Source organism: Nuphar pumila, chromosome 14 (assembly GCF_984573655.1).
Source record: "Nuphar pumila chromosome 14, dmNupPumi1.hap1.1, whole genome shotgun sequence".
Classification (NCBI taxonomy): domain Eukaryota; kingdom Viridiplantae; phylum Streptophyta; class Magnoliopsida; order Nymphaeales; family Nymphaeaceae; genus Nuphar; species Nuphar pumila.
This window is the reverse complement of record NC_143262.1, coordinates 31,213,443-31,234,906: the sequence shown is the minus strand read 5'-3', so window position 1 is coordinate 31,234,906 and position 21,464 is coordinate 31,213,443. Positions and strand designations below refer to the sequence as shown.

The 21,464-nt window shown below is 35.1% G+C and overlaps 1 pseudogene; it reads left to right on the top strand.

Moving 5' to 3' along the window:
• Positions 1-21,464, top strand: part of LOC149816724 (amino acid transporter AVT1J-like) — a 110,238-nt pseudogene that overhangs the window by 48,736 nt on the left and 40,038 nt on the right.

Sequence of the window (21,464 nt, the reverse complement as noted above, 5' to 3'; positions counted from 1 at the left end):
ATCCACATAGATCCGGTTCTAGAAGCAAAACCTAACCTTTGAATCATGATTTATTTACTATTTTCCTATGTTAAATGCAACTCCACAATGACAAAGCAGGTTATATGTTCCCCCACGGAACACGCAGGTGTGTATTCTCGGGTCTGAATGAGCGCCACATATGTAAGCACATGGGGCTTGTTTCCACGTGTGTGTGTCTGCATCACTTAGCATCGAAGTCCGGTGCATTTGCAAAGACTTAAGTACCCTTTCCTGCCATTAGCGCCATGAAACGACATTTCGAGTAAAGGACAAAAATGTCCTCCTGACAGAGTTTGCAAATACTTAAGTACCCTTTCCCATCATTAGCACTGTGAAATGGTGTTTCGAGTAAAGGACAAAAATGTCCTCTCGCCAGAAAGGGTTACAATCATCATCGTTTTCGCCCTAAGGAGTAAACTCCTTTGCTTTAACAGGAGCTCCTCGCAATATGTCGCCCTAAACATTTTGGATCACACTTTAACGACACACCATCTACTGCAACAGGAGCTTCCCTTGACAACGTAGCCTTTGCTGTCGTCTGCTGCCGTCGGAGCACCCTTTGTCGTCGTCTGCTGCCGCCGGAGCGTAGTCGGAGCACCGTTGCTACCATTGGCTGCATCTACCTTCTAGGTGTTTCTCCTCCACTGTTGGATTAGCAAAACTTGTGTCCTAGAAGGTGAGTTTTGTGTAAGTTTTCGTTATGTAAACAAATCAATTTGTAAATCCGAATGCTAAATCTTATAAGTGGTTGTACTATACATGCTAAATAACACCTATTTTCATACTGAAACAAAAGTCGTGAAAGGCAACGATATGTACTTATGAAGGCTAAATTTCTACAACGATTTGTAAGTTTGAAATTGACAAAGAGTTATACATTTAATACAGTAGTGATTTGTTCGGTGCAACAATCATTTATACGTTTGAAGCAGTAGCAATTTACGATTTATGATTTGTGATTTATATATTTAAAGCAGCAACAATTTATATATTTAATGCAGTAGCGATTTATGATTTACAATGATATGTACTTATGAAGGGTTCAATTTTTATAACGATGTGTACGTTTGAAGGAGTGATTTGTACGTTCGATGCAACAATGATTTATACGTTTGAAGCAGTAGTCATGTATATTTATGATTTATGAAGTTACCATGATTTGTACTTAAGTTTGCTAAATCGTACTACGATGTTTACTTAGGAAGCCAAAACGTTATAACGATATGTGTTACGACAATGAAGTCATACATGATACTTCAAGTACAAGGTTTTGATGATGAACAAGTGAATCAACTGCATTTCAGCTAAGGCAATGAAGAAAGATGACAAGAATTGAAGAATTCGATGAAGAATCTTTGAAGACTAGTGTGCAAATGTAAAATTCATTAAAAGTCTTAGATTCTTGTAAGAGCCTTACTTAAAGTGCATATTTCGGTTGCATTTCACCTAAAAAGTCTTTAGAAAAACTTTTCTAAAAGAACCCTTCATGAAAATCTTTTTTGAAAACTCTTTATTTAATTTTTCATGTTTATTAGTCGACCAATAGACTCACTAGCCGACTAATCCTTTTGCGCCAAATTTTCTAAGCAAAATGTCATTTTTGTCAAATTAGTCGACCAAAGGTTTTATCAGTCGACCAGACCGAATGTCTGTTTTCTGAAAACTTTAGCAGCAGTCGACTAATAATTTTATCAGTCGACCGAACAAAACATGTATTTTCAGAAAAATTTAGCAGCAGACGACTTAAAGATTTTTAAGTCTACTGATGATATTATCAGTCGACTAATTTTTTATCTAGTCGACTAAGTTTCAAAACTTCAGATTTTCAAACAGCTTGATAAACACATTAGTCGACCGACGATAACTGTCAGTCTACTAATAGTTAATTATCAGTCGACTAACTACTGTTCCAGTCGACTAATTATGTCATTTTTCCTGAAACTTTTAAAAGGCGTGTCTTTTCATTTTTTAAATGTTTTGATTGTTCAAAATGGACTATTTTGACACCCTTTCATAACCTCAACGTATAAAATATTTCAACTATAAATATGAGTACATTCCACACTCAAAAGCAATTCAATCCAATCGAATTACATTGAATTACTCTTTGTTTTTCACTCATATTCATTTTTTCACTCACTTGATATTTTTCACTCAAATTTCTTTGAGAGACAGTGAAATCGTGAGTTGAGTATTTTAACAACTTCAAAAGCCAATCACATCTCATTTGCATTTATAAGAAGGGCTCGTAGGTTGTTTGTAAGTTGATTATTTCATTTTTTCTGTAAAGGAAAGGACTCCTTGGTTTAAAGGAGTTGTTTGCTTTTAGTAGATTTGTTACTGAAAGTGAGACTGAATTTGGTCTGTGTATGATCTTGTAGTTACACAAGGTTGATAGTGGAAATCTCAAGTTGGTTTTGCTTGGGGACTGAATATAGGTCGGGAAAGACTGAACCAGGATAAATTCTTGTGTTCTTTTTGTGATTGCTTTGTGAATTTCAAAATCCGTCAAAATTTCAAAGACACTATTTAAAAGCACTATTCACCCCCCCTCTAGTGCTCGTTGCCTCGATCCTATAACACTTTCATTTGGTATCAGAGCAAGGTTAGTTATATTTTGATCTTACCATCATCTAGCATGACAACAACATCATCTCAGCATAAAGAAGGATGCTTCTCTGTTCGTCCTCTTCTCTTCGACAGAACAAACTATGGATACTGGAAAGTGAGAATGACAATATTCTTACAATCCATGGATCTCAAAATTTGGAGAGTTATTTCAGAAAAGTACCAAATGCCATCAACTGATTTCAGTCAATGGACCGATGAAGAAAAGAAGACTGCTTCACTTAATGTCAAAGTTATGAATGCATTGTATTGTGCCGTTGACAAGATAGAGTTCAATCGCATCTCTTAATGCTCTACAGCAAATGAAATCTGGCATACTCTTCTCGTGACTCACGAAGGTATGTCAAAGGTAAAAGAATCTAAAATTGCTTCTTTAGTTCATAAATTTGAATTGTTTAAAATGAAACAAAATGAATCTATATCAGACATGGTAACTAGAATGACCGATATTACTAACACTCTAAAACCCTTGAAAAAGAATATTCACAAGTGGATTTAGTCAAAAAAATTCTAAGGTGTTTAACTCTTGAATGGGAGAGAAAAACCACAACTATAGATGAAGCAAATGATTTAAATACTCTCACTCTTGAAGATTTGGTTGGTAACTTAATGGCATATGAAGTCCAACTTCAAGACAGACAAAAAGAAGAACCCAAGAAGAAATCTCTTGTTTTTAAGGCTACTTCTGACTCTGAAAATTCAGAAGAAGATGAAGACGAAGATATTGCCCTCATTACAAGGTAATTCAAGAGATTCATCAAAAAGGGAAGATTTCAAATAAAGATAAAGAAAACGAATTCTTCCAATCCTAATGAAGTCAAGTGCTTTAACTGCAAAAAGGCAGGACACATCAAGAAAGATTGTCCTCTTTTCAAAATCAAGACAAAGGACCAATTCAAGAAGAAAAAGGCATTTCAAGCATGTTGGGATGATAGTGACTCCTCTTTCGATGAAGAATCAAATGAAGAAGTCGCCAACATGTGTTTTGTAGCACAAGAAGACTCGGTAAGTCAATTTGAGTATGATGATTTATTAGAAGCATTTAATGATTTATATGCTAAATTTAGGAGTCTAAGTTCTAAAAACAAAGAGTTAAAAATTGTAAATTCAACTCTTGACTCTCACAACAAAGTGTTACTTCAAGAGATAGAAGATCTCAAGAAGGAAAACTCTTGTTAAGCATTTGAGATAAAAGAAATTGGAATTAGAACCAATCTCTTACAAAAAGAAATAACTAGTCCAAAAGAAAAATCAAATAATCTTCTTTCTATAGTGACCAAATTCACAAATGGACAAGAGAATCTAGAAAGACTTCTTGGTTCTCAAAGATGCTCGGTTAATAAAACCAGATTGGGATGTAGCTTCTTTGATACTCAAAATAGACCAAACTATGTGATGAAGAATCAAAGACAATATTCTCAACCATTTGTTCAAAGAACAAAATTTTCTTGTTATAATAGAAATGCATCTAATCATGGAACTTATAATGCTTATAAGCCTAGACATTATTACTCTAGAAATGCTAAATCTTTTTATATAAAGAATATTTATTATCAAAGGAAACCAAAATCTAAATGGATATGGGTTCCTAAGACTAACTCTCATAGACCCAAAAATAGAAATGGGTCAAATGCTTTGTCTTCCAATTTTGTTATAGGTACACAAAATAAGGAGCAAATGGATCTTGAACAACGGTTGTTCCAAACATATGACTGGAAGGCCGAAGTTATTTTCCACTCTTCAAAGTAAGGATAGAGGAACCGTCACCTTTGGTGACAATAACAAGGGAAAAGTAATCGGTATCAGTAACATTGGTAATCCAAAATTTCCCTTGATAGAAAATGTTCTTTTAGTAGATGGTTTAATGCATAATTTATTATCCATTAGTCAATTATGTGATAAAGGTTTTATTATTTCTTTTGAACATGATTTATGCTTAATTTCTTATTTTCAATTAAAAAAGATCATTTTTAAAGGTAAAAGAAGGAACAATGTGTATGAACTTTATCTAGATGAGTTACCCACTTTTAATGAAAAATGTCTTATTGTTTCAAATGAAATTCAATGGTTATGCACAAGAGACTTGGACATGTTAACTTTAAAATTATTTCCAAGTTATCCAAGAATGATCTTGTTAGAGGCCTACCTAGAATACCATATAAGAAGGATCACTTATGTGATGCTTGCCAAATGGGTAAACAAATTAAGAGTTCTTTTAAAGCAAAAGATATAGTTTCAACAAAACGTCCTCTTGAACTTTTACATTTAGATCTATTTGGACCATCTAGAATTCAAAGTTTGAATGGTAGCAAGTATGCTTTTGTTATAGTAGATGATTATTCTCGATTTACATAGGTGATTTTTCTAAAAAACAAAAATGATGCTTTTTCTGAATTTTCCAAACTTTGTAGAAGAATTTCAAATGAAAAATCTACATCTATTATTAAAATTCGTAGTGATCATGGTGGTGAATTTGAAAATGAATATTTTCTAAAGTATTGTGATTTACATGGTATATCTCACAACTTTGCTTTTCCTAGAGCGGCTCCACAAAATGAAGTTGTTGAAAGAAAGAATAGAACTTTGCAAGAATATGCTAGAACCATGCTACAAGATAAAAGTTTACCAAAATACTTTTGGGCTGAAGCAATAAATACAACATGTTATGTTTTAAACCGTGTTCTTATTCGATCAATCTTACATAAAACATGTTTTGAATTGTATTATGATCGTATACCAAAGATCTCATATTTCAAAATTTTTGGTAGTAAATGCTTCTTGTTAAATACCAAAGATAATCTTGATAAGTTTGATTCAAATTCAGATGAATCAATATTTCTTGGATATTCTTTTAGAAGTAAAGCTTATCGTGTTTTTAATAAAAGAACATCTTGCATTGAAGAATCTTTACATGTTGCATTTGATGAGAATTGTGAGCAGGTTATACCTTTAAGCGAAGGAGAAGAAGTCATACTTCAAGAAGAACCTTTGATAGAGAGTACCTCTCAAGAAAATGTTCCTCTTCAACCAGTTTGGAAAGAAGTTCCCAATCATCCACATGAACAAGTTATTGGAGAAATAAAGAGTGGTGTCCAAACTAGAAGACAATTGCAATATATTGCAAATATTGATTTCATATCTAAAATAGAACTAAAGAATATCAATGAGGCTTGTGATGGTGAATTTTAGCTTTTGGCCATGTCTGAAGAACTTAACCAATTTACTAGAAATGATGTATGGGATCTAGTTGATAGACCAAAGGATCATCCTGTAATTGGAACAAGATGGGTCTTCCGAAATAAGCTCGACGAAAATGGCGAAGTCATTCAAAACAAAGCAAGATTAGTAGCACAAGGCTATAATCAAGAAGAAGGCATAGATTTTGATGAAACCTATGCACTAGTGGCTCGATTGAAGTCAATTCGAATGATGCTTGCTTTTGCTAGTTACATGAATTTTAAGTTATATCAAATTGATGTTAAGAGTGCATTCTTAAATGGACACATCAATGAAGAAGTTTACATAGAGCAACCTCCAGGCTTTGAAAATGAGAAATATCCAGAAAAAGTCTACAAATTAAAAAGAGCTTTGTACGGACTTAAACATGCACCAAGAGCGTGGTATGAAAGACTACGAAATTTTCTAGAAAAATCTGGTTTTTCCATTGGTCGGGTAGACTCCACTTTATTTATTAAAAATCTTAATTCAGATATGCTTATTGTGCAAATTTATGTTGATGACATAATATTTGGTTCTACTAATGATTCTCTTTGTAAAGAATTTGCTAAAGCTATGCAGAAAGAGTTTGAAATGAGCTTGATGGGCGAATTAAACTACTTCCTTGAACTTCAAATAAAGCAAATTGAAGAAGGAATCTTCATCAACCAGGCTAAGTATACAAAAGAACTTCTCAAGAGATTTGGGATGGACTCATCGAAATCAAGAAGAAATCCTATGAGCACAACTACTTCTCTTGATAAAAATGAAAATGGTAAAAATGTAGATACTAAGCTCTACAGAGGTATGATCAGATCTCTATTATACTTAACTGCTAGTTGACCTGATATAATGTTTAGTGTTTGTATGTGTGCTAGATTTCAAGCTAATCCAAAGGGATCTCATTTAACTGCAGTAAAACAAATTCTTCGTTACTTGAAAGATACTTCAGATTTTGGTTTGATTTACCCAAAATCATCTTCCTTTGATTTAGTTTCATATAGTGATGCAGATTTTGCAGGAAGTAAATCTGATCGCAAGAGTACTAGCGGAACTTGTCATTTCTTAGGAAATTCTTTAGTCTCTTAGTTTAGTAAAAAGCAAAATTCAGTGTCACTCTCAACAATTGAAGCAGAATATATAGCGGCTAGTTTAGCGTGTTCACAAGTATTATGGATAAAAAAAACCTTAAAAGATTTTGGTTTGAATTACTCCACAACAACTATTTATTGTGATAACACTAGTGCTATAAATCTTTCAAAAAATCCTGTTCAGTACTCAAGAACTAAGCACATTGAAGTTAGACATCATTTCTTACGAGATCATGTGTTAAAAGGAGACATTTCGTTAAATTTTATATCCACTAATGAACAACATGCCAATATCTTCACTAAACCACTTAAAAATGAAGATTTTATGAGAATTAGGAGAGAACTAGGCATTTGCTCATTTTTAGATTTATAAAATTTGTTTTTAAAATACTGTTTTTGAAAAATCTCAAAAGCGCACCTTATTAGTCGACCGATAAAATTCTAGTCGACTGATGTTTTTAAATTTCAACTGAAGTGGCCCGATACCCCTTGGATTTTTTTTTGGCAATCATTTTTTTTAACACACCGTTTCATTTTTATGCCCGTATGTTTTTCCCTTTTCATAAACGAAACCCTCTCTCTCTCCTCTGTCTCTTCTAAAAACCCCTAGGAGTGCCAGACGAACTCCTCCTCACCGGAATCCTCTTGCCGTGACAGGGTGCCTCTTCAGCCAACGACGCTTGCGACAGCCTCTTCTCACCTGCCGACATCCACTGCGTCACCTCATGTTCGCCGAACTCTTTATCGCCTCTTCTCTCTTGCCTAAAATCCGTGGAAACTCGACATTCCTTTTTGGTGGATTGTTACTGTCGATTGATTTGGCCACTAACAAAGATTTTGATCGGTGAAGGCCTATTGTCCATCAAATCCTCTTCAGCGTATCAACGAAGCACTGTCCGCATCGCACGGAGGCTTCTCCAGTTTTTCTTTGGCAGATAGCTATCGTCCTCCACAAACCCTAGGAGATTTTAATCTCTTGCCGAAACCGACATCAACAATGATTCTCTTTGACAGGTGAATTTGTTTAATTCTTAACAACCATGCCTCGTCAGAAAACAACCTTCGCACAAGGTACCCCTCTATCTACACCACAAGCACATCATAAATTTTCTCTCTGACTACTCAGAAATCCTCTTTTATATGATACTTTTGGATCGATTTCTGCACTTCCTATTTTACCAGACCGAAATGTCCTGTTTCACCTATTTTCTCATTACAAAATCAGAGAATTATTTATAGACATTTCACATCTGTTTGACGTCGGTTCAAACCCTCTTCATTATCCTTTTTTGATCCATTTGTTTTACACAAATTTACAAATTGATCATGAAACTAGATTTCTTTCCTCTCTTGTTCGCGATGTTGAAATTGAGTTTGATTCTAAACTTCTTGGACAAATCTTAGATATTCCACCTTCAGAAACTCTTTTCAATACTATTGAACTTAATGATGAAAGAATTTTTGAACAAATTCTTCTTCCCGGTGCACCTCATTGTCCTCCTTTCAAAAATACCAATTTTCAAACTCGCGCTCGCATTGCTGGACAAATTCTTGCCCACAATGTTCTACCTAAAATTGGATCTTTTGATTACTATTCCACAGATCTCTCTACGGCTCTTTACGTCTTATTTGGAAATATTTTGGTAAATTGGGCCAACATGTATTTTACTACTGTGTGGAAACAAAAACATTTTCTTCCGTATGGATGTCTTCTTACTCATATTTTCAGATATTTCAAAGTACCCCTAACCAATGAAAAATATATTGAACAAAAGGAGTTCTTTGATCAAACTATTTTTAAATATATGAAAATCAAATATCTGCCTCCTTTAAACTTTGATCAAACTGAACCATCTGAACCCTCACCCTCTGAACCCTCACCATCGCCTGTGACACCTTCATCTCAAGCAAAATGAAAGAAATTCTCTACTAGTCAAGACAATGATGAAATTTTGCAGAGAATGGAAGCTTTGGAGCTGCATCAACACACTTTTCGTGAAGATGTGACTCAATAACTTTCTTCAATTTAGAAAGATATTGCTGAACTCAAGGAGATGATCAAGCAACATTTCTCTTGAACTTTGTTTACTATCATTACTGAACTTTGATACTTTCTAGGTTGTAATCTTTTGAACTTGAATTTGCATTTTTTTTGCTATATCTTCACTTACTCTTTTTTATTATGACGAAGGGGGAGAAAAATATAGAACTTGCATGAGAAATTATGAGAAAAAGACACATGGATGGAAACACATGGATGGAAATTATTGGAGAAAAAGAACATGCCACATGGAGAAAAAGAACATGCCACATGAAAATTGCATATTGTATCATGACATGAAAATTGCATCATGTGAAAGAATTGAAAACTGCATTCATGAAAAAGTTTTAGAAATGCATGAAGTAATGCAAAACAATCAATATGTGATATATGTGCTTTGATTGTACTAACTTCTAATGTTTTGCAGCATATTGATAGGGGGAGTAAAATCTCCATCTAATGCATCTAAATGCTCCATCTTTGACTAAGTTTGTCATCATAAAAAATGGGGAGATTGTTACGACAATGAAGTCGTACATGATACTTCAAGTACAAGGTTTTGATGATGAACAAGTGAATCAACTGTATTTCAACTAAGGCAATGAAGAAAGATGAGAAGAATTGAAGAATTCGATGAAGAATTTTCGAAGACTAGTGTGCAAATGTAAAATTCATTAAAAGTCTTAGATTCTTGTAAGAGCCTTACTTAGAGTGCATATTTCAGTTGCATTTCACCTAAAAACTCTTTAGAATTTTTTTTCTAAAAGAACCCTTCATAATTTTTTTTTTTGAAAACTCTTTATTTAATTTTTCATGTTTATTAGTCGACCAATAGACTCACCAGCCGACTAATCCTTTCGCGCCAAATTTTCTAAGCAAAATGTTATTTTTGTCAAATTAGTCGACTGAAGGTTTTATCAGTCGACAGGACAGAATGTCTATTTTTTGGAAACTTTAGCAGCAGCCGACTAATGATTTTATCAGTCGACTTGACAGAACATGTATTTTCAGAAAAATTTAGCAGCAGTCGACTTAAAGATTTTTCAGTCTACTGATGATATTATCAGTCGACTAATTTTTTCTCTAGTCGACTAAGTTTTAAAACTTCAGATTTTTAAACGGCTTGATAAACACATTAGTCGACCGACGATAACTGTCAGTCTACTAATAGTTAATTATCAGTCGACTAACTACTGTTCCAGTCAACTAATTTTGTCATTTTTCCTGAAACTTTTAAAAGGCGTGTCTTTTCATTTTTCAAATATTTTGATCATTCAAAATGAATTGTTTTGACACCCTTTCATACCCTCAACGTATGAAATCTTTCAACTATAAATATGAGTGCATTCCACACTCAAAAGCAATGCAATTCAATCGAATTACATTGAATTACTCTTTGCTTTTCACTCATATTCATTTTCTCACTCACTTGATATTTTTCACTTTAGTTTTTCACTCAAATTCTTTTGAGAGACAGTGAATTCGTGAGTTGAGTATTTTAACAACCTCAAAAGCCAATTTCATCTCATTTGCATTTATAAGAAGGGCTCGTAGGTTGTTTGTAAGTTGATTATTTCATTTTTTCTGTAAAAGGAAAGGACTCCTTGGTTTAAAGGAATTGTTTGCTTTCAGTAGGTTTGTTACTGAAAGTGAGACTGAATTTGGTCTGTGTATGATCTTGTAGTTACACAAGGTTGATAGTGGAAATCTCAAGTTGGTTTTGCTTGGGGACTGGATATAGGTCGGGAAAGACTGAACCAGGATAAATTCTTGTGTTCTTTGTGTGATTGCTTTGTGAATTTCAAAATCCGTCAAAATTCCAAAGATGCTATTTAAAAGCACTATTCACCCCCTCTAGTGCTCATTGCCTCTATCCTATAACACTTTCATATGTACTTATGAAGGGTGCAATTTGTATAATGATTTATACATTTACACTACAAGAAAATATGTTGTTAGCGACGGAATACTTTCGTCGCTAGTTAGCGACGGATTAACGAGCGAAAAAATCCGTCGCTATAATGAATGAAGTTTACGAAAATAGCGACGGAATAGCTCCCGTCGCAAAATCCGTCGCTATGTAGCGACGGATTTTGCGACATAGTGTTTCGTCGTGACAGACACAACATTTGGCAACGGCCTTTGCAACGAAAGATTTTCCGTCGCTATGTAGCGACGGACTGGGCGACGGAATATTTTCCGTTTCTAGTTTCGTAAATTTCATTTACATCGGCTTAGCGATGGAATTAATTCGTTGCTAAGCCGTCACTAATTTTCGAATAACCCTAATCCCCGACAACTTTTCCTTTTCTTCTTTCACTGCTCCCGCTCCCGCCGTTCGCCAGTTCTGGTCGTTCGCCCGCTCCTGCCGTTCGCCCACTCCCGCCGTTTGCCGTACGCCGGTCCCACTCTCGTCGTTTGCCGGTCCCACTGTTCGCCGCCGCCCGAAGATAGGTAAACGAGGGGGTCGGCCCCCCCACGTTTTCCGGCAGGGGGTTAACCCCCTGCCGGAACAACAGAGGGTTAACCCCCTACCTGTTCCGGCAGGGGGTCGACCCCGGCAGGGGGTCGACCCCCTGCCTTTCCGATAGGGGGTTAACCCTCTGCCGGAACAGGCAGGGGGTCGACCCCCTGCCAGAACAGTAGGGTAGTCGACCCTCTGCCGGAACAACCTCTTTTTTTTGTGTGTGGTGACTTCATTTTAAAACATCATTTTTTTTGTGCAGATTTTTCAACGAAACCAGCTTGTGCTCAGCCACCTGTGGTAAGTAAGTGACAAAAACAATGCAAATCGGGTAAATACCTCTGGTGAGTAAGTGATGCAAGCTTATTACATATTATTTAATTTATTAGATGTAACACTTTATTGTTCACACACTCACTTAGTTGTTGATATTTAGGGTTGCTTTGTTAGAGTTCGAAGATCATGCTGAGCATGATTTTAATGTATGAATATGGAAGTGTTCTTATTTTTGGAGTACGGAGTCCATGCTAGGCATGGTAGTAGTTAGTGAAATATTGAAGTGTGTTTGCTGCAGGTACATGCTTGCCATTTGTTTGATATGAATGATTATAATGTATTGCAATGTTTGATGTAATTGTATCCATGCTTGCATGTAGTTATTTTCAATTTGATTATGACTTCCATGTGAAATTGTATAATGAAAGCATGCTTCAAATGATTGTATTGTGTCATTAATAGTTTGCACATGAAAATATTAAGTTATCAATGCATGCATCAAAATTCTTGTTATTGTATGACATCATATATTGCATGATAAATTTGATATTTTCTTCATCGTAGCATTATGATTGTTCTCTTTTAATTCGTTAGGTTATTATTCGTAACATCATAAGAAAATGACTGCAAACCATGAATGAATGTACCGTAGGATAGTGGACAATGAGTTATCGCATGAATATATGAATGGTGTTGAAAGTTTTATTGAATTGACAACGACAAGTGTCAGTACAGTGGATCCCACAGGTCAGATTAGGTGTCCCTGCAAGATTTATAAGAATAATCGATTTGTAGAACCTCATAGCGTTAGACATCACCTATACAGGAAGGGTTTTGTGAGTGATTATCAGAACTGGATGTTTCATGGAGAAGAATTTAGAAACGATTTTGATGCATGGGTGAATGTGGTGCACGATAATTCATATACGGATTTGATATTTGATGTTGTAGGAACAGAACTAGGCTCTGCTATGAGTTCTAGTGATGTAAGAATTGTCGTAGATGAAGAATCACCAAACGATGCAGCTAGTAGATTTTATGATTTACTTAGAGATGCTGATGAGCCACTTTGGAACGGTTGCGAGAGTCACACTATCTTGTATGTAGTTCTTCAACTAATGAATTTGAAGTTCGAGTATAATTTGAGTCAATCATGTTTTGACCGTTTGTGCATGATTGTGAAGAGTATGTTGCCCAAAGATGAAAAATTGCCACAAAATTTCTATCATGCGAAAGTTATGGTCAACGCTCTAGGTATGGGTTACAAAAAGATTGATGCTTGTCCAAATCACTGCATGTTGTATTTCAAGGAGCAAGAAAACAACATATCATGCCCGTCATGTGGGCATCCTCGGTTCAAGCCAAAGACAAGAGGCAATGGTAACACGAGATCAAAGGAAGTTTCATACAAGTCGCTCTGCTACTTTTCTATCACTCCTAGATTGCAGCGATTGTATATGTCTTCAAGGACAGCTAAACACATGAGATGGCATGCAAATAAAGTTCGACATGATGAAAACAAGATCATGCATCCTGTTGACGTTGAAGCTTTGAAGCACTTTGATCGTACTCATCAGAACTTCAAAATGGAAGTGCGAAATGTTAGACTCGGTCTATGTACAGATGGATTTAATCCATTTGGGGGTAGATCAACTCCATACTCATGCTGGCCAGTATTTGTAACTCCATACAACCTTCCACCAAGCTTGTGTATGAAACGTCCAAATCTTTTCTTGTCTCTGTTGATCCCTGGTCCGACCTCACCTGGCAAAAATCTTGATGTATATTTAAGGTCATTGATTGATGAACTAAAAGTACTGTGGGATGACGGTGTTACCACGTATGATGCCCACAAAAAACAAAATTTCAACATGAAGGTCGTTGTTTTATGGACAATCAGTGAATTCTCTGCATATGGTATGCTATCTGGTTGGAGCACACATGGGAGGTTGGCATGTTCGTACTGCATGGAGGATTTCAAAGCTTTTAGATTGAGGCATGGAAGGAAACCTTGCTGGTTTGAGTGCCAGCGTCGATTTCTACCCAGCGACCATCCGTTCCGATGATAAAAGAATGCGTTTAAAGCAAGCACAACTGAAACGAAAGGTTCATCCTCAAGATTGTCTGGCATAGAGATTCTAAGAAGATTGCGATACTTTCCAGATGTATTAACAGATGCTCGCAGTCCTACACCCTTCCATGGATTTGGGAAGGATCACAATTGGACGAAGAAATCTATTTTTTGGGAACTACCGTACTGGCCGACCCTATTGATACAACATAATTTGGATGTGATACATATGGAGAAAAATGTGTTTGATAATGTGTTCAATACAATAATGAATGTTAAAGGAAAAACGAAGGATAATTCGAAGGCTCGTATGGATTTAAAATTAATATGTAAAAGACCAAAATTGAAACTCAAAGAGTATAATGGAAAAATACTGAAACCAAAGGCAAAGTACGTGCTCGGACCTGATCAAATAAAACATGTATGTCAATGGTTGAGACAATTGAGATTTCCAGATGGATATGTCTCTAACATTGTTTGGGTTGTGAAGATTGACGATGGACAGTTATATGGGTTGAAGAGCCATGATTGTCATATCTTTATGCAACAATTGATACCCCTAGCATTCCATGATATGTTAGACAAACCTATATGGGTGGTTTTGTCTGAGTTGAGCAGATTTTTCAGAATATTGTGCACATCGGAGCTCGTAGTATCAGATGTAAAGAATCTCGAGGACTCTGTCATCACCATTGTTTGTCTGCTAGAAAAGATATTTCCGCCAGCATTTTTCGATGTTATGGAACATTTGATCATACATTTGCCATATGAACTAAGGGTTGGTGGCCCTGTGCAATATCGATGAATGTACCCATTTGAAAGGTATATGTTTTTTTATATTTGTCTCTTTAATGACAAATATTTAAAATTTGAAATGTATATTTTTGCCAGATGCATGTTCGACCTCAAAAAAAAGGTTCGTAATAAAGCAAGAGTAGAAGGCTCTATTTGTGAGGCGTACACTTTAAAAGAGATTTCAAATTTCTCATATATGTACTTCAAACCTCATATTCCAACACGTTATACGTGCCCGCCCCGTAACGATGATGGAGAACAGGTAACTGTAGCTGACACACTGTCGATATTTCAACCACTTGGGCATGCATTTGGTAGTTGCCGATCAAGGCTCTTGACAGATCAAGAGCAAGACGCAACACACATCTATATTCTTTTTAATTTCTCACAAATCCACCCATACATCAAGTATATGTAGACGCAACACAATTATAAATCCTTTTATGTTCTATACATGGATACATGGCTCGGTAATATAAGTATTTGTGCTTTGCAGACGATTTGATCTGGAGTTGCAAAGAGAAGTTTCACATCTCATTGATGTAGAAGTACAAAAAGAACGTGAAACTAAGTTTGTGGAGTGGTTGAAACAGTTGATAAAGAAGCTAACATAAATTTTGTACTTGTAAACAACACTAAGTTACTTAATTGGTCGTGATCACAATTATTGTTTTTGTCTGTGCGTAGGTCCGCCATGGTGATGTTAAAGATCAAGGAATATGTGATTTAGAAAATGGTCCGACCAAAGTTGTGCAATGCTACAACGGGTACATCGTAAATGGCTATCGATTTCATACAAAAGATTACAGTATAAACAAATCAACGATGAATTGTGGCGTGTGTGTCAAGGGTAGCAGCTATGGTGAAAATGAACATAATTACTACGATGTTATAGAGAAAATAATGGAGTTGACTTACTTAGGCATAAATAACAGAGTAACTTTATTCAAGTGTCATTGGTTTGATCCAACTGCAACAAGACTCGACAAAGCTTCAGGCATTGTGGAGGTGAATCATAAATCCAGGTTTGAAACATATGAATCATTCATATTAGCCTCGCAAGCTCAACAAGTTTATTATACTTCATATCCGAGTATAAAAAAGTCAGATAGAAATGAATGGTGGGCAGTTTGCAAGGTGAAGTCCAAACTATACCCTGAGTATGATCAGTTACAAGAAGATGAGTTAGCTGAAGACAGCGATGACTATCAATCAGATGATATCTATGACTTCGCTTATGGTCACGATGTTGCGCATGATATGCATGTCATATCTCCATTGGCCGATGAAACATTCATAGAGGAATGTGATCCAAATGATGTACCAAGTGGATGGGTAAACAATGAAGAAGAAGAAGAAGAAGAAGAAGAAGAAGAAGAAGAAGAAGAAGAAGAAGAAAGTCAAACAAGTGACGAAGAAGAATTCTCAAGCTAGTGAGCAAAATCTTGTAATACAACCCTCTATTTAAATGCATTGCAATACTTGATGTGAATGATTTGAATGATTTGAATGTATTGTAATACTTGATGCAAATGGATGAGTTGTATTGCAATACTTGATGTGAATGATTAAAAATTTTATTTGAATGTATTGTAATACTTGATACGAATTATTAGAATGCATTGTAATACTTTATGTGAATGATTTGAATTATTTGAATGTATTGTAATACTTGATGAGAATGAATGAGTTGTATTGCAATACTTGATGTAAATGATTTGAATTATTTGAATGTATTGTAATACTTGATATGAATGATTCAAATGCATTGCAATACTTGATGTGAATGATTTGAATTATTTGAATGTATTATAATACTTGATACGAATGATTTGAATTATTATAATACTTGATGTAAATGATTTGAATTATTTAAATGCATTGTAATACTTGATGCGAATGATTTGAATGCATTGCAATGCTTGATGTGAATGACTTGAATGCATTGCAGTACCTGATATGAATGATTTGAATATATTGTAATACTTGTTGCGAATCATTTGAATGTATTGCAATACTTGATGCGAATGATTTAAATTATTGTAATACTTGATGCAAATGACTTAAATGTATTGTAATACTTGATGTGAATTATTTGAATGTATTGTATGACATATGTTATTTGTTAGAATATGGTTCGTGGAGGTTACAGTGGTCGCTCATCCAGTAGTGGCCAGGCCCAACCTTCATCTTCACGGGCTCTTGTGATAGGTATATCATTTAACTAATTGGATGCTTGAATAGTTCAAATGCGCATTCTGAGAATTTCTAACGTATTTTTTTTACAGATGATGTTTCGCCTATACACAACCCACCTACACTAGTTGATCACACAAGTCAGGAGCCAACACAGGAAGCAGGGTCTTCTCAGTCTGGCACAAGAAAACTCATTTGAATAGTGTATATCGATAATCGACCATAAGTATTTCGTTTTCAATTATTGCATATCATATAAATATTTTATATTGATATTTACTGTGTACCAACTCATGTGCAGCACGAGGTTTGAGCCACAAGAAGTAGTACGGGAGATTAGGAATTCACTTCTTCAACATCTACCAGGACCGGTTGCTCAATGAAAAGAGTACTCAAAGGAGGTGTTAGACAGATTGTGGTCCTCATTCACGGTATACAGTTGTTTCTCATAGTTAATGTGTTTCATATTTAATTTTTTTAAGTCATATCTACTCACTTTCTGAAAATATTTGTAGGCTTCGAATCGCTTCGCAACTACGGTGGAAGAAAATGATGTAAGGAAGGTGTGGCAGAAGGTGGCTGTCAATCGATTTGCAGACATGCTGCACAATATGAAGACTGCAACAAAAAAATCATCTAGCGTAATAGATGATCCACTACAGTGGAAGGGTCATGGCCCTATTACTATCAGGAGAGATTATTGGGATGAAATATGCGATAAGTGGGCGGGAGATGCATTTTGAAATCGCTCTGCGAAGGCTGCACAAAATCAAGCGAAAATGCTCGAAGCCCATCTACACACAAGTGGATCTAAGACATTTGGGAGCCACCTGAAGAAAATGGCAACTCATTAATATATAATATTAATTTTATAAGTATTGTTGCAAACTTGTGAACTAAATCTTTTGTCCTTTAACTTCACAAGAAGCAGAAAAAGGAGACATTGTACTATATAAGGATGTGTTTGTTGAAACATATAAACGGAAGACCACGGGAGTCTTCGTATCAGAGAAAGCGAGAACGACAACGATATGTATTTATTCTATTAATAATCATTGCAATATGCAAGTTATCATAATGTTATCATTAATTATTAATGCATACTTTAAACATTATTTTGTAGGAGGCATATGAGGAACATATGATAGAGCGATATGGCGATGACGCTACTCAGCATCCATCATTTGATCCTGCAGCATGGGTGACTGCAGCAGGTGAACCCAAAAAAAGTCGCGTGTTCGGGTTTGGGAGTAATATGAACACTTCACTAGTTATTGCTTCTTCCAGTTACGACTCATAGACTTCTTCCGCCGACATAAGCTCCAAGCAGCAGCCTATTCTTTCTGGTAATGATGTACGCCAGATCATTAAGGACACACTGAATGACTACTTCCATGACACCGCCGCCCCCTTTCTCCGAGATGAGTTCAACAGTTTTGTGCTGAACAGGGGATCTTCGATTGTAGGTCCCTCTCAGGTATAATCACATATTCAATTTTTTGTCTGCCTTAGAACACATATGAGCATAATCGAATCACATATATAACTTTTTGCCTGCCTTAGAGCACATATGAGCATGATAGAATCACATATAAAGTTTTTTGTCTGCCTTAGGGCACATATGAGCATGCTATAATCACATATAAAGTTGTTTGCCTGCCTTAGAGCACATATGAGCATGATAGAATCAAATATAAAGTTTTTTTGACTGCCTTAGAACATATATGAGCATGCTATAATCACATATTCAGTTTTTTGACTGCCTTAGAACACATATGAACATGTTATAATCACATATTCAGTTTTTTGACTACCTTAAAATACATATGAGCATGCCAAAATCACATATAGAGTTTTTTTACTGCCTCAGAAGATATATCATTCATGATAGAATCACATATAAAGTTTTTTGCTTTGCCTGCCTTAGAGCACATATGAGCATGATAGAATCACATATAGAGTTTTTCTGTCTACCTTAGAACACATATGAGCATGCTATAATCACATATTCAATTTTTTGACTGCCTTAGCACACATATGAGTATGATCGAATCAGATATATAGCTTTTTGCCTGCCTTAGAGCACATATGAGCATGGTAGAATCACATATAGAGTTTTTCTAGCTGCCTTAGAACTCATCTGAGCATGATATAATCACATATAAATTTTTTTAATGCCTTAAAATACATATAATTCATGATAGAATCACATATAGAGTTTTTTGCATGCCTTAGAGCACATATGAGCATGATAGAATCACATATAAAGTTTTTTTATTGCCTTAGAACACATATGAGCACATGATAGAATCACATATAGTGTGTAATTAATTTCATTATATTTTGTTTATCAAAACTGACTGTTCTTTTCTTGTGTAGGCTGCTAGCGATAATCAGCGTAGCGGAGCTGAAGAGACAGATAAAGGCAATGAACAAGAAGATGCACAAAATCTTGGCGATGATTAGAGAACTGTGTTGAAGAAGTTCTATTTTTTTTTTGTTTCCAAATTGTAATTGTTGAATTGTAAATAATTAAACTTGTTAATTTTAAGGTGGAATGATTAATTGTTGGAGATTCTTTTTATATGAAATTTTATGTGTAGTTTGTTTTTTATTTACAAGAAATATAAATTGTACAGGAAATATAAATTGTACCCTTCTCGGTATTGAATTTTCAAATAAACTTTTTATTTTTTTTTCGTGTTTGCAACGGATTAGCGACGGATGTTTCCATCGCTATGCATATAAATCTAGCGACAGATGTAAATCCATCGAAAACCGAGGTCGCCGTTTAGTACCGGCGAATTGGCGATGGAATACGTCGCTCGTTATTCCGTCGCAATTAGTGACGAACCGGGCGACAAATTTATTCTGTCGCCAGTTAGCGTCGAAAAATTCACAACGTAAGCATACCGTTGCCTCGTCGTCGTTAATCCGTCGCTAAGCCTGTTAGCGACGGAATAGCAATGGAATGTGGTCGTCGCTAATCCACTGCTTTGTTGTGGTGTTAAAGCTGCAACGATTTATACGTTTGATGCAATAACGATGTGTAATTATGAAGTTACCTTAATTTGTACTTAATTTTTTTAAATCGTACTATGATGTTTATTTATGAAGCCAAATATTATGATGGCTTGCAATGTTGGTGATTGTTTAACGAATGTGATAATTTGTAATAATATATACTTTGGAAAGCAGTTGTAACATACAATGATACAGTTAAATTTATGTGTTGTGCAGGTTAGCATTGACTACATTTCAAGAATGCCTTCGTCATTTGAGGGGATGACTCTTAGAGAAATCATCCATCAATCCGATATATGTGAGGGTTATGTAAAGAACATTGATAATAAAAAAGACAGGAACAAATTGTTGGATATTTATTATGTGAAGCCTGATCCTTCAGATATTGAAGATGAGAAAGATGAGGAAGAACTAAAGATGAAGAAGAAGGATGACGAAGAGAAGGAAAAGCAAAGGAACAAGGAGGAGAATGAAAACTACGTGCACTTATAAGGCAAAAGGATTTCTTCTTGCCGATCATGCAAAATTAAATCTAGATGCACATAATTCTTCATGTTATCTGTCATGATCGTCATTTGCATCACACTATACTATGCATCGAGTTGTTATTTACTGTGCCAATAAAAGAAATGACTTATCGTATATGTGTGTTGACAATAGCGATTCAAGAGACAATGATTTAATGACATCTACGACACTACGAAACGATTTCAATTTTAATCGCTAAATGAACAAGGATTTGAATACGCACATCGCCACCACAATCGTGCAACAATATAAATAGTATGTTAAATACAAATATCATACAAATTGACACTAGCAAACACATAGTATGTTATAAATCGATATACATATCGCATAATATATTACAAATCGATACAAAAATTTAGCATAATAGCTTACAAATCGATATTAACAAACAAAACAATATCTCGCAAATCGATAGTATGTTACTATAATCGTGATTTGCATTATACTATTCCAATATTTTCTATACAAATGCAAATCATTGTTGCTTACATAGATGTCATTGCTTAAATCGCAAACATCACAATCAGAATCCAGGTCTCACAAGGCATATCGATTTTTTACAACGAGCAGGGTGTGAAATGATGTTTCTTTTACAAATGAATGGCATATTTTCATAACAAAGGCAAATCGTTATGGCGATTTATGATTTATGATTTACATATTTAAAGCAACAACAATTTATACATTTAATGCAGTAGAGATTTATGATTTATAAAGTTACCAAGATTTGTAATCAAGTTTGCTAAATTGTACAACGATGTTTACTATTGAAGTCCAAACATTACAACTATATGTACTTATGAACGGTGTGATATCTACATTGATTTGTATGTTTGAAGCAGCGATTTGTACGTTTAAAGCAGGAACTCTAAAACCCTTAATGCCTAAACCCTAACCCTAAAACCTAAAACCTAAAACCTAAACCTAAATCCTATACTCTAAACCCTAAACCCTTAACCTAAACTCTAAACCCTTAATATCTTACTAAACTCTAAGCCCTTAACCTGAACCCTAAACCCTTAATATCTTACTAAACACTAAACCCTAACCCATAACCTAAATCCTATACCCTTAATATCTTACTAAACCCTAAACCCTTAATATCTTACT